A 15,926-nucleotide genomic window follows, 5' to 3' on the forward strand; every position below is an offset into this window, starting at 1 on the left:
TTTCACTTGTCTGTATACAGAGGAAGCAAGAATAATGGTTACTCCAGCAGAGGAATGGAAGTGCAATGGCGGCTGTCGGCAAAGGAACACACTGGCCACCTTCACACCCCCTCAGATGGGTAGAAAAATGAGCTCGACGATAGAATAGCCGAACATTTGGAGGATGTCTTAAGTATCAGGCATTTATCATCCTTTTCCAGTACAAACGGCCCTCTAAGTTAAAGACAAACTAACAATATGTACATATGGAGATGAGAATTTATCTATGACATTGTTTTCCAGACAGGAAAGAATTTCTTCTCACTTTTCTCACTTCTTTTTTTTTTTGGGGGGGGGGGGTACCAGGGATCAAACTTGGGTCCTTGCACTTGCACAGCAGGCAGCGAAACCACTGAGCTAAATCCCTGGCCCCAAGGAAAGGATTTCTAGTTGTTACTCAAAGTTTAACCACCTAAAAAATATTCGTTGAAAGTTTTTACGTAAAGTAGTGTCCAAGAACCTAACGTTTATGAGCTTATTCAAATTCCTGCACACAGAACGCTGCACTAGGGTATCCCTAATAGAGGAGTGCACTTTGTTCCCTTGTTCATCTCTCACATTCTGTTCCTCTCTTGTTATTGTGGCCTGTCAGAATGGAGTCTCACTGTAACAGGCAAGTAAGAACAATACTAAAAGGCTAACATTTCACAAACAACAGCCCAGAAGTGAAGTTGTAAATCCAGAATCCATAAACCACAAAGTTTTTCAGACCCCATGATGTTAGCAAAGAAATGAAAGACCTGAGGAACATATTCTGAGTGCATTACTGCTGGTTGTGATGCTTCTATTTAGTAATAACAGCAAATCTGAATTAAACGGATCAAACAAAAAATAAATAAAAACAAAAAACAAAGGGAAAAAGCTTGTATAGAATAGGTGTTGACTTCAGCCATAATGTCACCCACAAGGCACCAAGTGCCTGCTTCTGTTCCCTCAGCTCTGCTGTCCTGTGCCAGCCTTGCTGTCTGTCTGGCTTCTTTCACAATGGGAAGAACTGTAGCAGCTCCAAATCTCACATTCTTATGCCACATTATCTGGAAGATATTGGAGCATTTCTCCCAGTTGTTCTATTGAAAGAGAGTGAGGGTTTTAATGCTGATGCTTTTGTATATATTACAGTCCAGGGATTAAAAACATGACCAAGGTGTTTTAATGATTACTGGGCATTTTGGATATTATTAGTGCAAATGTGACTGTAATAAGAAAAATTGAAAGCCATCTATGTACAATTCACGTACATAAGTGTGTATAAATTGAATAGGGCAGGGGATTGTGCAGTGGGGGAGTGTTTGCCTAATGCACATGAGGCCCTGGGTTTGAACCCCAGCACCATGAAAAATAAAAGTAAAAAAGACATGGGATATGACTAATAAATTATTTTCCATATGGTTGGTATAAATGTTGATTCATGGTTAGCTCCCAGGTAGGAGAAAGAAGCAGTAATTAGATCTTGGTTAAAAACATAGGTTTCGGGCTGGGGATTTAGCTCAGTGGTTTCGCTGCCTGCTGCGCAAGCACAAGGACCCAAGTTCGATCCCTGGTACCAAAAAAAAAAAAAACCAAAAACAGGTTTCACACCAGGTAGGCTTAGAATCAAACCCTGTCTCCTCTTAAGCAAGTCAAATAACATTTACAAGCCTCTTTTTCTTATCTGCTAAACGGGATACTTTTAGTACTCTGAAAACACATAATGTATTTAAAAACATTAGCCCAGTGCCTGTCACAGAGTAAAGCACTCAGTAAATGTCAACTTTTAGACATTGTTTTTAATTTTTTGATACATATATATAATGTTCACATTTATCATAGGGAATTTGTACCTGTGCAAAATATATTTTGACTTTCCTTATTCCCCTCCCCTCCCTTCAACCCTTCTTCACCTCCTCATTTACGAAAGCTCTGTTTCCACTTTTTTCCTTCCGTGTTTTTTTCTTTTCCTGTCTTCCCCTTCCCCGTTCTCCCTCCCTGCTCCCCTTCCCATTTGAACATGTTCTTCTCACTTCTAAATACCTATCATCCATTTTGGTTCTTATTTACCCTTTGGTTTCTCATACAAGAGAAATAATGTGATATTTAAGGTGTGTCCAATTTATTTCACTTAAAAGTATGGTCTCAAGGTGCATCCATTTACCTTAAAATATCTCAAGTTTATCTTTCTTTTTGGCACAGTAGCACTCCATTCTATCTAAAAACCACATTTTTTTAATCCTATCATCCTTCAGTGGGCATATGGGATGTTTCCAATATTTAGCTGTTACAAATTGTACTGCTATAAACATGGGTGTGCATATATTGCTGTGGTATGATATTTTTAACTCTTTTGGGGAGACACCAGGAAGGGAAATAGCTGGGTCAAATGGGACCTCTAATTTTAGTTTTTTGGGAATCTGCATACTGATTTCCATGGTGAATGTACCACTTTATACTCCCACCAACAGTGGAGAAGTGTTCCTTTTTCCCCACAACATCGCCAGTGTTTGTTATTGGTTGATTTATTGATAGTCATTCTTTCTAAGGTGAAGGAAAATCTCAGCATTGTTTTAATTTGCATTTCTCAAATGACTAGTGTTGTTGAGCATTTCTTCGCATATTTATTTATTGTTTGTACTTCTTCATCTGAGAAGTGTCTATTCATTTCAGATGCCCATTTTTAGTTTGAGTCTTTAAGTTAGGGAATTCTGATTTTTTAAAATTCTTTATATAGTCTAGATATTTATCTGGAGGAATAGCTGTTCCTTCGTCCAAGGAATAGCTGGTAAAAAGTTTTTCCCATTCTGTGAATTATCTCTTCACTCTGTGGATGGTTTCTTTTGCTGTGCAAAAGCTTTTTAATATGATGAGCTCCCAGTTGTTGACTCTGTAATATTTCCTTTGTGATCAGGGTTTTGTTCATAAAGTCTTTGCCTACACCTGTCTTCAAGAGCTAGTCTGTCTCCCAGCAGATTGTTTCTGTTTTAATATTTAAATTTTTGAGCCATTTCAATTTTAGTTTAGTGCATTATGAGAGATATGGGTCTAGTTTTAATCTTTGGCATGTTGAAAGCCAGTTTTCCCAGGACCATTTATTAGACATTATTAGTAAGTTAGAGAAGCCTAAAATTCATTATACCTATTAGACCCAGATTCAAAATCTAGACGTTAATCTGAAAAAATAGACTAATAAATGCCCTCAGACCAAAGCTTGGCTGATGACAAGAAACTGGTAGGAGGCCAGAAGCAAGCATCATTACAAGAAGGCCAACTCATAAGAACCAATCCAAGGTAAACAAGCAGAGAGGAGGAGAGTGCTGTGTTCACAGAGTCACGTAGGCCCTGAGCATGCTTCAGTATCAGCAGACTGCTAACATGATTTTGATCACAGCAAGATATGTGATACTGAAGGGCATAGCTCATAAGTTAAAGAAAATATTCTGGATGATGCTTTGGATTTATTCTGATCAGCAAGAACCATCTAACTGGTACTATTGGAGTTATAAAAACCTTAGGGGAGAAAATAATATCACTCCAACATTCTTGAAACGTTGTCAACATGGACCCTGTCAACTATGCGCTCCAAATGACACAAAAGCACACTTCAAACTTTGAGAATGAAGATAAATGCAAGTCCATAATAGGGCCAGTAAAGGGGGGAGAAGAGATTGAAGAAAACAGAGGACTGGTGTTCAGGCTCACTAACAAGCCCTCACTAAGTCCTCAAGACAAAGTGAGGAAAATTGTACAGCTCTGTAGGGAGAGGTCAAGACTGGAAATCATGCAGACAAGGATCCTCTTCCAATTTACAAGATAACATGAGATCAGTAAGTGCTCTAACCTCTCCGCTTTGGATGAGTCACCTACAAAAGTGGAAATAATAACAAAGTACAATTCTAACATTGAAGGAAGATAAAAGTATACAAGACATCATACCTGTGTGTCATGATGGGCAACAGATGGAAGTAACACTTCCTGGAATCCAATACAGAATTTGAAAATAAAATAATAAGGATATAGATTTCTTTCTCTAGGAAACATCAAATAAGAGGTTAATTCTGACCATGGAGATCAAGTCTTTATCAAAGATACCATTTGAGTTTGGCCCTGAATTATGAATAAGAGTTTTATCAATGTAAGTGGAGAGAGAAAGAACAAGTAAGTTTGAAGCCTTGACATTCTATGTATCATCAAGACCAACATTTTATAGTCCTTATTTCCATATTCATCATCTTTTCTAAAATCCCCAAAACCTTTAACATAGGCTAACGGTCTATTTCGTCCCCATTTTATTTTTATTTTTTATAAAATGTATTAATTACATACATTTTAAATTTTTTCGTAATCATTATCTGTAGTCATCCCACTATATAACAGTACACCAGAATGCCTATCAAACTATAACTTGGTACCCACTGATTAATTGTACATATTAATGGAGTTAAGTATGACATTTCAACACAACCATACAGTCTATACTGATCAAACCAGGGCAGTTCGCATTTTCCTCTCCTTCCATTTTTTTATGTTTGGAGCTTTTGAGTCCCTCTCTTCTAGATCTTCAGAAAATATTTAATAGGCTACTGTGAACTGTAGTTGTCTCACTGTGTTGCAGAGCACCAGACCTTATTTTCTCTCTAACTGTGTTTTAGTATCCATTATCCAACCTCCCTTTGTCTGCCCTCCATCCCACATTTCCCAGTCTCTAGCAATCACTGTTCTACTACATTCTAGTTGAGTTTTGGATTCCACATATGAGAGAAACAAGCAGTACTTCTTTTTTCTTTGGCTTCCCATTTTAACACAGATAAGGAAATTGAGTCTGAGTGACTTCCTAACTTATCAACCAACTAGTACCAAACTAGAAACTAGACCTGTTGACTTGCCAGTGCTCTTTTCACATTGCCAAGCTCTCTCCATAAGCACTTGGGAGCCACTGAAATGCCTCTTACACGGGACTTTCAATGCAAAGCCAAAATGTTTTACTTAATTGGTTTTTGGGCAGAGGATTTAAATAAACAGAATAGAAATGCCAACTTTGGCCATCCATTAAGGATGCACTGAAGAGGATAGTACCTGAGGCTGGTTCTACAATATTAAAAAAACTTCAACATGAAATCCAATTAAAACATACTAGTAGTGCTTTGTACTTGAGTTTCAAAATATATACTTTATGAAATTATGTTACACAAGAACTGAATAGTTCATAAGAAATAAATCTATGACTGTTAATTAATCACAGGATTAATGTAAGCTTTAGTGCTAGGTAGCTGCTAAAAACAAATGTCTTGTTTGCCTGTGGTACCAGAAAATTAATATCCAGAAAGAGACTAAGGGGCTGGGAGTATAGCTCAGTGGTAGAGCAATCATCAAGCACATGAGAAGATCTGGATTCAATCATCAGCACTGCCAAAAACAAAACAAAACTACTTGGGAGACTGAGGCAGGAAGATCACAGGTTCCAGGCCAGCCTGAGCAACTTAGCAAGACCCAGTCTCAAAATAAAAGTCAAAAAAGGAGCTGGGTTATAGCACAATAGAGAACTTCTGTTTTCAATCCCCAGTAATGCAAAGAAAAAGAAAAAAAAAGAAACTAGAAGAAAAGTTAAAGAAAAGAAAAGTTAAAAAGGTACAAGACCATTCACTGTGCTTCTTATACCATCCCAGGAGTGTGTCTACTTTCAGTGTTAAGCTTTAAAAAGGATATAATTGGAAAGGCCATAAAACAAAACAATTAGAATCATGGTTAAGGGCACACGCACACAAAAAGACTACATGAGGTTTATTCTGAGGAAACTGGAAATTTAACAGGATTTAGAAGAGGGAAGGATATAGGTTTCACAGGGTAGAACAAGGATCTATTCTGGAATTGCTCGGAGTTTGGCCATACACGGCCATTTTCCCCTCAAATTAAGCATCATCATGAAATGCTAACTTCGATGCTCTAAATGTACAACCAATAGCTGAGGGCCTATGCTAAGCATATTACTATAAGTTGCTGTACTGGAAAACAGGTTTGCTTAGAGGGCTTTGAGGTCTGTAAAATTTTTTGGAGTTTTTTTGTTTTGTTTTGTTTTGTTTTGTTGTGGTGCTAGAGATTGAACCCAGGGCCTTGGACATTCCAGGAAAGGGCTCTACAACTGTGCAATATCTTCAGGCTGAGTTACAATTTTATACATACATAAACACATATAATGACATTTTATAAACTTTCAGCAAATAATAATGGTATTTATGAAAAGTGACACTTTATTATAGCTGATTTGTTTCAAATATACTGAATTCTGTTTATTTCTTCTCAATTTATTAATATGAAGCTCCATTTTACAAATACGGTGAAAAATAGCAGTATGCATTGACAATAATTTATAAACCACCATTTCTCATTTTCTGTAACTTAATTTACACTGAGAATTTTGGGTAACATTTTATTCTTTCTAAATGTCTTATAATTAAAGTTGTTATTTTCAAAATAATTTATCAGCATTAAATTATTACAAGTATAGTAACACAATATCAAATAGTAATTCAAATCTTCCTATTTCTCATAATTTACAGGAGCTTTAAGAGAGAACTAGCCATAAAATTGAAATTTTTGGAAAAAGTTTTTGGAAATAAAACATGTTTCCTTACTCTCTGTTCTGTATTCTGTTGTCTTTTCAAAAATATATATGGGAAAATCACTAGGAGGAATTAAATTTTAACTTTTAAGTTACCTTGTATTTTCACCCAAAAAACCCCTCATAGATCTTTTCATTAATGTAATTTTTTCTAACTTGTTTTCATCTTGCCTAAGTTAATGCTTATGTGATTTATCACATCTTGAACTATGAAAATTTGACCATATAACAAATGCCTATGTATTAGTCATCAGTCTGTGTGCATGATAAAAATCAATCCTAGTATTTACTGTGTTGTTAATTGGAGCCTTTTATGAGCCTGGTATGTCTGCGTTTAGAAAATAAGGTGATATCACTGTACAGCATTTAGATTAGCTCTCAGACATCCACATGTTCAAATCAGACTTAATGTATATATTCTTATGTTCTTATTCTCTGTAAATTGCTAACCCAAGTAGTATATAAATCATATTTTAACTGCATACCTTCTTCCTTAATTAAAAATGCAAAGCATTTATTAAGCAGAGAACACATACAAATTTCTTTCTCATTCATAAAAGAAATACAAATAGGTAAAATTTGTGAAAAGCTTTCAATGAGCTTATGAGATGGTTAATGAAAAAAGGATATTTGTGAAGACACATTTAAGAATACTATAAAATATTTCAGAATGACAGTTAAGTGAGTAATCGTAACTAATATTAAAAACATTTTTGACAAAATCATCTCATATTTTTCAATCTCTTCGTGTCATAGATTTCTCCTTTTGATCAAATGAACTCAAAGACAACATAATATGCAAACTATAGATCTATACATTGGCCATTTAATGCTACTGTATCATTTATAGGAAATGCCCATTTTGATATTATTTCCTGACTTGTACTTTAAACATCTTTACAGTAGAGCAGAAATCCTACTGAAACATCAAAAGGAATTTTTTGGTTGGCTTTAAACAATTGTGGTCAGTTTGGGGTTGTTTTTTTTTTTTTTTAATGGGCACATTCTATTATATTCCTATTTATACAGATTTCAAATTCAGATTATATTCAATTTTTCTTTATCCTTCTACAGGAAAGGAAAAATATTGTGTGTGTGTGTGTGTGTGTGTGTGTGTGTGTAAAATTGAGTTGGCTTCTTGAAATGTAAAACAACTAACAGGTTTTAATAGTGACACAGCATGAGAAAACAATGTCTTAAAATGATTTATCTAGCTAAGCTAGATGCTCTAAATGAAAAAAAGGCTGATAGTAGGGAGACCATTTATAAATTAGGAAAATTAACTCTACTGTATATTTGTTTTATTAGAAGTTAAGCACCTCTTACAGGTTTATTTTTAAAGGCAACATGGTAGTTAAGTCAGCACTCTTAAAGATGCTCACATAGTAATTAACCCATCACGTGGCTGTGTGAACACAGGTTATACCAAACAAATGTAGTAATTAGGATGTTTGCAATTATTATCAGCAGCAGCATCTCAGTTGCTGCCAAACATTTCTACCAAATTTAGAAAGTGTTAGGGTGTGTATTCTCAAACTCCCAATTAAAAGATTTTCCTGGAAGAAGAAAAGCAAAAACACTTTCAAATTTTCTGCAGAAGGTATCTTATAAAAGTTACAGTATTATTATGGATCTATTTTAAAATGCTGTTATTATTTTAAAGTGTTCAATGGAAATTTAGGCTTCATTTCATATTCCGAGTACTTTTTACAAAAACTAAGCCCAAATGTGGCACTTCGGCACCAGATGATCTGTCTGGTTCATGAACAGCAGAGCTAAAAAAGGGAGGAAATAATTCGAGATTAAAATGGGTTTCATTATTGTTTTTAATCATGATTGTGCACATCAATTACAAGTATAGGCTTGGTTTTAGGATAAAAGTCATTCGGGAAGGTTTACATTTGATAGTTTTGTTCTCTTCCTAGGCAGGATGCTGTACCCCCTCAACAGATTCCTAATCATCAAAAATAAGCACAACTAAGCTGCAAATGGAAACCAGACCACATCTGGTCCCCGACCAAGTAGGAAATTAAAAAGCAAGCTACTCTATTCCTCTGGGAGGACAAGAAGCCAAAAGGCACATTTATCACCTCTGAATCTCAGCAAGCCCTGCCTTGAAACAAGATATTCCTCCCCGTGCTCATTTTAAATAGCCAATGATTAGGTGTTTGGGAGGAGCCAAGAAAAGAGAGCCTGGGAGTGTTTGGGGGCATTAATGAGTCATCTTGTAATAATTTGAATGCATTCCAATGTGCAGAATGATTTTTTAAATGAATAAAAGTCTCAAGCCACATTTGGTGGCACATACCTATAATCCCAGCATTCTGGGAGGCTGAAGCAGGAGGATCACAAGTTTGAATCCAGCCTGAACAAATTAGTGAGATCCTGACTCAAAGTAAAAATTTAAAAAGGGTTGGGGATATAGCTCAGTAGAAGGCCTTGTGCTCAATCCCCAAGTAATGCAAATAAATAAATAAATGGTTTAATTTTGCCAATAGATCGAGCTAATTATGCACATAGATTAAGAGAGCAATCATCTACTTAGATTGAGAAACATCAAAAAGCTCAACCCTTTTTTATCCACAGTACAAATCAGTTCAGCAAACTGAGCCTTTGGCGCTTTACCAGGTTACTATTAATAAGCAAAAATTTTACTTAGAGAGGAAAACTTAGAAGACATTATATTCCCAAAACATTGTTAATTTATTTACTGATCAGCAAATATTTTCAATACCTACCATTCTAGGTTCAAAGAATAAATTAGGACAATAAAAAGAAGTCCTATCTCATGAAATTTACATACTAGTAGGGCTGGAAACAATAAATAAATCACATGCCAGGAGGCAATCAGAACAATGAGGAAAAATAAACAGACTAAGGGTGACAGCAACAGTGATGAGGGAGAGAACAATATTTTATTGGGTGGTTGAGGAAAGCCTCTTAGCAAAGGGGCCACTGGAGACAGGAAGCAGAAGAAGGAATGCAAGGTATAAATAAATCTAGAGAAAGTGTGATTCATGCAGGGGAATAACAAATGCCAAGACCCTAGGGCAAGACACTCCTTGGGTTGTTCTATACATAGCAAATTGGTTGTTGTGATTGGAGTGGAGGCAGGAAGAGGGACTAGAGGAGGGGGTTTTAAAGTTGCTATGGTGGTAGGGTATCAGATTATATAAAACCTTTCAAGCCATAATAAGCAGTTTAGTTTCCACTGTTAGGAGAAAACCATTTGATGGTTTTGAGGACAAGAATGATGTGTCATTTTAAAAAAATAACTGAGCCAGCTGTGTTGGAAATGGAGGAGGCAGAAGCAGGGACACTGAAGACAATGTGGAAGTCATTAGCTACCACCTTAACAACGGAATTTTCTGCGGAGAAGTGGGAAAGAAGATCGGAACGGGTTGAGTGAGAAGAGGAGAAGAACCAGCTATTGCAATCAGTAATTGAATTGGGAGGAGACCCTGACTTGAAGAAAGGAGAGAATAGTTGATCCAATAAGAAGTGGTTGTATTTGTGATATATTTTCTAGACAGATCTGCAAGATTTCTTTGCGGCCTAAGGAGTACAGAATAAAAGGTAAAGATAAGGCTTTTAGCCTCTGCAACAAAAAGGAGTCACCGTATTTGAGATGAGAACTTTTTGGAGCACGTTAAATTGGGGAAGTGAGAGGAGGGGAAAATCAAAAGTAGTTTTGAATATATTATATTTAAGATGTTTATTAGATATTTGAGTGGAAAAACCAAGTGGCCAATGATATGCATGTAGTTGCAGAAGGAGGTCCAAGGTAAAACTATAAACTTGGAAATTATTAGATTTAGAAGAGTGGGATGGTCATTACAGGGAGATGGGATTCAAGAGAAGGAGTACTAAAATGACAGTAAAGAAAGGAGAAAGAAAAGTCCGGTGTGGTAGCTCATACCTATAATCCCAGCACTCTTGGATGCTGAGACCAGAAAATGCCAGTTCAAGCCCAGCCTGGGAAACTGAGCAACTTAGAAAGACCCTGCCAAAAAAAAAAAAAAAAGGAAAGGGGCAGGGGATGTAGCTCAGTGAAAAGGCTCTGGGTTCAATCCTCAGGACTACAGGAGAGGAGGAGGATGAAAGGGAAAGAAAGGGAAGGGAAGGCAAGGCAAAGCGAGGGGAAAGAAAGCAAAGGGGGACAATTGTGGGAATGATGTCCCTTATTACATGGGATGGGTGGGACCCGGTGAACTATTCAAAGTGATAACTGCTTTGGATCAGAGCTGAGGGTATTTCCTAATCATATCAATTGGTTAGCACCATCTTTAAGTATTGATGATATGCCTTCACTGAGCATTCACAATGTATTAAGCACCATTTTAATAACTTCAAATGTGTTTTGCTTCATCCTCAATTCTATGAGTAAAACTGAGCCCACACTTTGTTCATTTACTTAATCACTTCTTGGCCTTTTAGCTAAGATCAAGTGTAGTATCTGTTCTTATCAGTTTAATATTACTTATTTAGTCATTGAACAAAAATTTAATTTAAGCCTACTGTGTACTGAGAACTATATTAGCTGGTAAGGCTAAAGTGAACGATAAAATTATGTAAAGGTTGTGAAACGTTCATGATGTACCAGGCTATTTGCCAATGACTCTATATCTGTAGTCTCATTTACTTCTCATACCAACCCCGGGAGGTTAGTATTGTTGCCCACATTTTGTAGCATACAAAACTGAGGTTTAAGAGGTGCAATGACACCCAGGGGAACACATCCACAATTCAAACTCAGACTATGTGGTTTCACTGTTGACTGGGATGTTCCTTGACTTCTATTCTACATTAGATGATCTTTCATATCCTCCTCATCAAGATAGACACAAATTGGGGCCGGGTGGTTTTGCCACCTGCTGCGCAAGCACAAGGACCGAAGTTCAATCCCGGATACCAAAAAAATATATATATATATAGATACAAATCATAGTAACAAAAAGTACACAACTAAGGAAAGAATTACAAAAAGATTGAAGATATCCCATGTATATGTTCCAATTACCCACATTGACTGTAATCTTTATATGTTACAAACATGAACTACAATAACAATAATAATAAGGAAAGGGGATCTAGAAACAGAGAGAGAAGAAAGTGGGGAAGAGAGGGAAATAAAAAGGATCAAGATATGTTAAGCACATGTACCCACTCTGTAAGATAAATATAAACATCATATACTCCAAACATGTACTAATAAAAGAAAAGGAAAAAAATTACAAAATGTACAGCACAAAAGACAGTGCTAAACTAGAGTACTACAGGTAATGGGATTGAGGAAATCTGCAAATAGGGTAGCCAGGGAAAGCCATTTACCAAGAAATTAAACATTTCAACAGAGACCTAAGGGTGAAAAAGACTGGATTACGGTAAGGAGAAACTTCCAGCTTGAAGGAAGAGTAACTAGTTCAAAGGACCTGAGGCAGGAAAGAGCTTTGCATATTCAAGGAAGCAAAATAGAATCAATTTTGGATGGAATATAATGGAAGAATGTAAGATTGGCATGACGTGAATTGAGATGGAAGGAAAGGCATGATTATAAAGAATTTGATGGCCCTAACAAGAACATTGGTTTGCATTCTAAATTCATTGAGAAGGTATTGAAACCTTTTAGGTAAGAGAGAACACACCAGATTTATACTTTAAAAATAACTCGTGTGCAGTTTAACAGATGAACTAGAGACATTAGGAAGAAAGGGGCAGTGACAATAGAGAAAGTGGAAGAAAGAGCTGGCAGACCATATCCTAGTAGCCTGGAAGAGATCACAGCAATGAATGGAATGAAGAGAAGGACCAGGATCTGATGTGTATTTTGGAGATGGTATTTACAGCATTTGGTGATGAAATGGATGTTATAGATGGAAGGAATGAGGGATGAATCCTGAGCTTGTTTTTAACTTGAGCTGTTAGGTAGAGGGTGAACCTATTAATTGGGAGGGACAGGACTACTTCCTGAGACAGGGGGCATATTTGAGATGAATAAAGAATTCACTTGCTTTTCAGAAATTTTTATTCTTTTCTAACTGGTGGATATTTGTAATGCAGAATAGTGATGCTCATTTTGGGTAATTGGTACATGCATATAACATACTGTATTAGTTAAGGTTCTCCAGAGGAAACATTTTCTTTTGAATCAAGTGTGGTGGTGCATGCCTATAATTCCAGCTACTCAAGAGGCTAAGATGGGAGGAATATGATTTTGAGGACAGTCTGGGCAATTTAGTGAGACTGTTTCAAAATAAAGGGCTGAGGGTGTAGCTCAGTGCCCCCTAGGTTCAATTCCCAGAAAGAAGAAAGGGAAAAAAACACTTTGAACAAATTTTGTTAGACACAGTAAATACAGGACTGAATTTTAAAGTCCACAGGGGAGCAAAAAACTCTGGGCTACAGATATAAACCTGAGACTCAGTAGTATAAAGATGATATTTAAAATTATAGGTGCACACTCCTATTCAACATAGTTCTGGAAACATTAGCCAGAGCAATTAGACAAGAAAAATGAAGAAAATGGATAAAGATAGGAAAAGAAAATAAATTATTATTTGCAGATGACACAATACCCTACATAGAAGATTCCAAAAGCTCCACCAAAAAACTTCTAGATTCAATAACCAAATTCAGTACTGTAGCTGGATACAAGGTCAAAGCTCAAAAATCAATGGCTTTCCTCTATACAAATAACAGATTCACTGAGAGAGAAATTAGGGAAATCACACCTTTCATGATAGCATCTAAAAATTAAATACTTAGGAATCAATCTATCAAAGGAAATAAAGGACCTAGATATTGAAAGTTACAGCACTCTGAAAAAAGAGACCCAAGCCAATATGAGAAAATGGAAAGATATCCCTTGCTCTTGTGTGGGAAGAACCAACATAGTGAAAATGCCACACTCCAAAAATTGTTATACAGATTTAATGCAATCTCAATCAAAATACCATTAGCATACCTCACAGAACTAGAGAAAACATTCCTAAAGTTCAATTGGAACCAGAAGAGACCTAGAATATCAAAAACAATTCTGGGCAACAAAGGCAAGGCAGAGGGCATCACAATCCCTGACTGGTAATTATACTACAGAGCTACTGTGATTTAAAAAAAAAATAGCATGATATTGGGTGGGAGAGAAAGACCTGAGGGTCAATGGAACCAACTAGAAAAGGTGGAAGCAACCCCAAACACACTCAGCCACTTTACCTTTGACAAAGGGGCCAAAGATGTTCACTGAAGAAAGCCTCTTTAATAAGTGGTCTGGAAAAACTGGCTTTCTACATGCTAAAGACTAAAACTAGACCCATGTCTGTCACCATGCACTAAAGAAAAATCAAAATAGATCAAGATCTAAATATTAAAACAGAAACACTAAATCGGCTGGAAGAGAGAGTAGGTAGAACCCTTGAAGACATAGGGGTAGGCAAAGACTTCGTGAACAAAACCCAGACTGCACAGGAAATAATACAAAGAATCAACAACTTGGATCTCATTCTATTAAAAGTTTTTGCACCGCAAAAGAAATCACCAACAGAATGAAAAGAAAACCCACAAGAGTGGGAAAAATTTTAGCGGGTAATCCCTCAGATAAAGGACTAATATCTGAAACATACAAAGAATTGAAAAAAAATCATAAGCCCCAAATTTAAAGACCCACTCCAAAAATGGGCATCTGAAATGAATACATACTTCTCAGATGAAGAAGTACATATGGCAAATAAATATATGAAAAAAATGTTCAGCATCACTGGTCATTTGAGAGATGCAAATTAGAACAATGCCGAGATTCCATCTCACCCCAGAAAGAGTGGCTAATTTAAAGAAATCAACCAACAAGAAATGCTGGTGGGGCTGTGGGGAAAAAGGAACCCTTCTCCACTGTTTTGCAGAAGTCTCCCAGTGGAGAAAACTCCACTGTTTCTCCACTGGGAGACTGGTGCAAACACTGTGGAAATCAGTGTGAAGATTCCTCAAAAAATTAAGATTAGAGGTTCATTTGGCCCAGCTGGGTATCTTCCTGAAAGAATTAAAAGCATCATACCAAAACGATATATGCACACACATGTTTATAGCAACACAGCTTCTAATAGCTAAATCTTGGAAACAGCCCAAATGCCCATCAACTAATGAATAGATACAGAAGATGTGGGGGTTTTTTTATACAATGGAATACTACTCAGCCAAAATGAGAGAAAAACTTGAGACATTTGTAGCTAAATGGATGCACCTTGAAGGTATACTCAAGTGAAATAAATTGGACACGTGTAAATATCAAATTGTCTCTCTGGTGTGAGAAACTGAAAGAGTAAATAAGGACCAGAATGTATAATAAATAATGTGAAATAGGAAGGAATCATTCAAAAGGAAAGGGAAATAAGAAAGGGGGATAAGAAGGAAGGAAAAAGAAAAAAATGAAAAAAGAAGGAAAAAATGGAAACAAAGCTTTTGTAAATAAGGAAGGGAAGGGGGTTAAAGGGATGGGAGGGGATTGGGAGGAAAAAGGGAATCAAGATATACCCTGTACAGGTACAAATTCCCTTTGGTAAATGTGATTGTTACATATATTTAAATTGTACCAATAAAATTACTTTTAAAAGAGAAACTTTACAAACTTCTATAATTCAATGCCCTATATTTCAACAACTTATAAAATAAAAAATAAAATTATGGTTACAGATGAGATTACCTGAAAAGAATATACTCAGGTGAGAAGAGGGGAGGGGAGAGAAAAGCAAATAATCACAAACGACACTAAAGAACCTCAACCTTTAACATTTGGGCAAAGAATGAGGTGGGAACAGGCTGAGGAAATCATCCACAGTGGTCAGAAGACAAGGAACACATGGCATCCAAACTGCCAGGAAAGGAGTCTGTCAAGACACAGAGACTGAGAAATTATAGCCAAGGCTGATAAGAATTGAGAAAAATGAAGACGGAGGGTCTACTCTTGGATTTGGCCCCATGGAAGTCACTAACACATGTGACAGCACATTTTTAGGAAGCGATAATAGAACATGAATTGGAAGGCATTTGAGTACATGGGAGGTGAGATGAAGGAAGTAACAATTATTGAGTGGAGCTGAGAAACAGGAAAAAATGTGAGGGCTTTTTCAACATAGGAATATTAAACCCTATTCCTATACTGACAGAACTGATCCAGTAGAGGGGAGTGTCATCTGTTATAGATAATATAGAAAGGAAAACATTGTGTGGATTGCCAAAGAAAGTCAGAGTAGGTGGGGATCATAACCTTAATGCAGAGAATAGCCTTTAATATAAGAACACTGCCTCT

The 15,926-nt window shown here is 36.4% G+C and overlaps 1 long non-coding RNA gene and 1 pseudogene across 5 annotated transcripts in view; one reads left to right on the forward strand and one right to left on the reverse strand.

Annotated features, from left to right (window-relative positions):
* Positions 1-15,926, reverse strand: part of LOC101699653 (uncharacterized) — a 128,129-nt gene that overhangs the window by 41,373 nt on the left and 70,830 nt on the right. The gene's annotated exons all lie outside the window — the stretch shown is intronic.
* LOC147823150 (U2 spliceosomal RNA) lies at positions 11,046-11,164 on the forward strand (annotated as a pseudogene).

Source organism: Heterocephalus glaber, unplaced genomic scaffold, assembly GCF_053883595.1.
Source record: "Heterocephalus glaber isolate CG9 unplaced genomic scaffold, H.glaber_assembly_v1.0 deba00001600, whole genome shotgun sequence".
Classification (NCBI taxonomy): Eukaryota; Metazoa; Chordata; class Mammalia; order Rodentia; family Bathyergidae; genus Heterocephalus; species Heterocephalus glaber.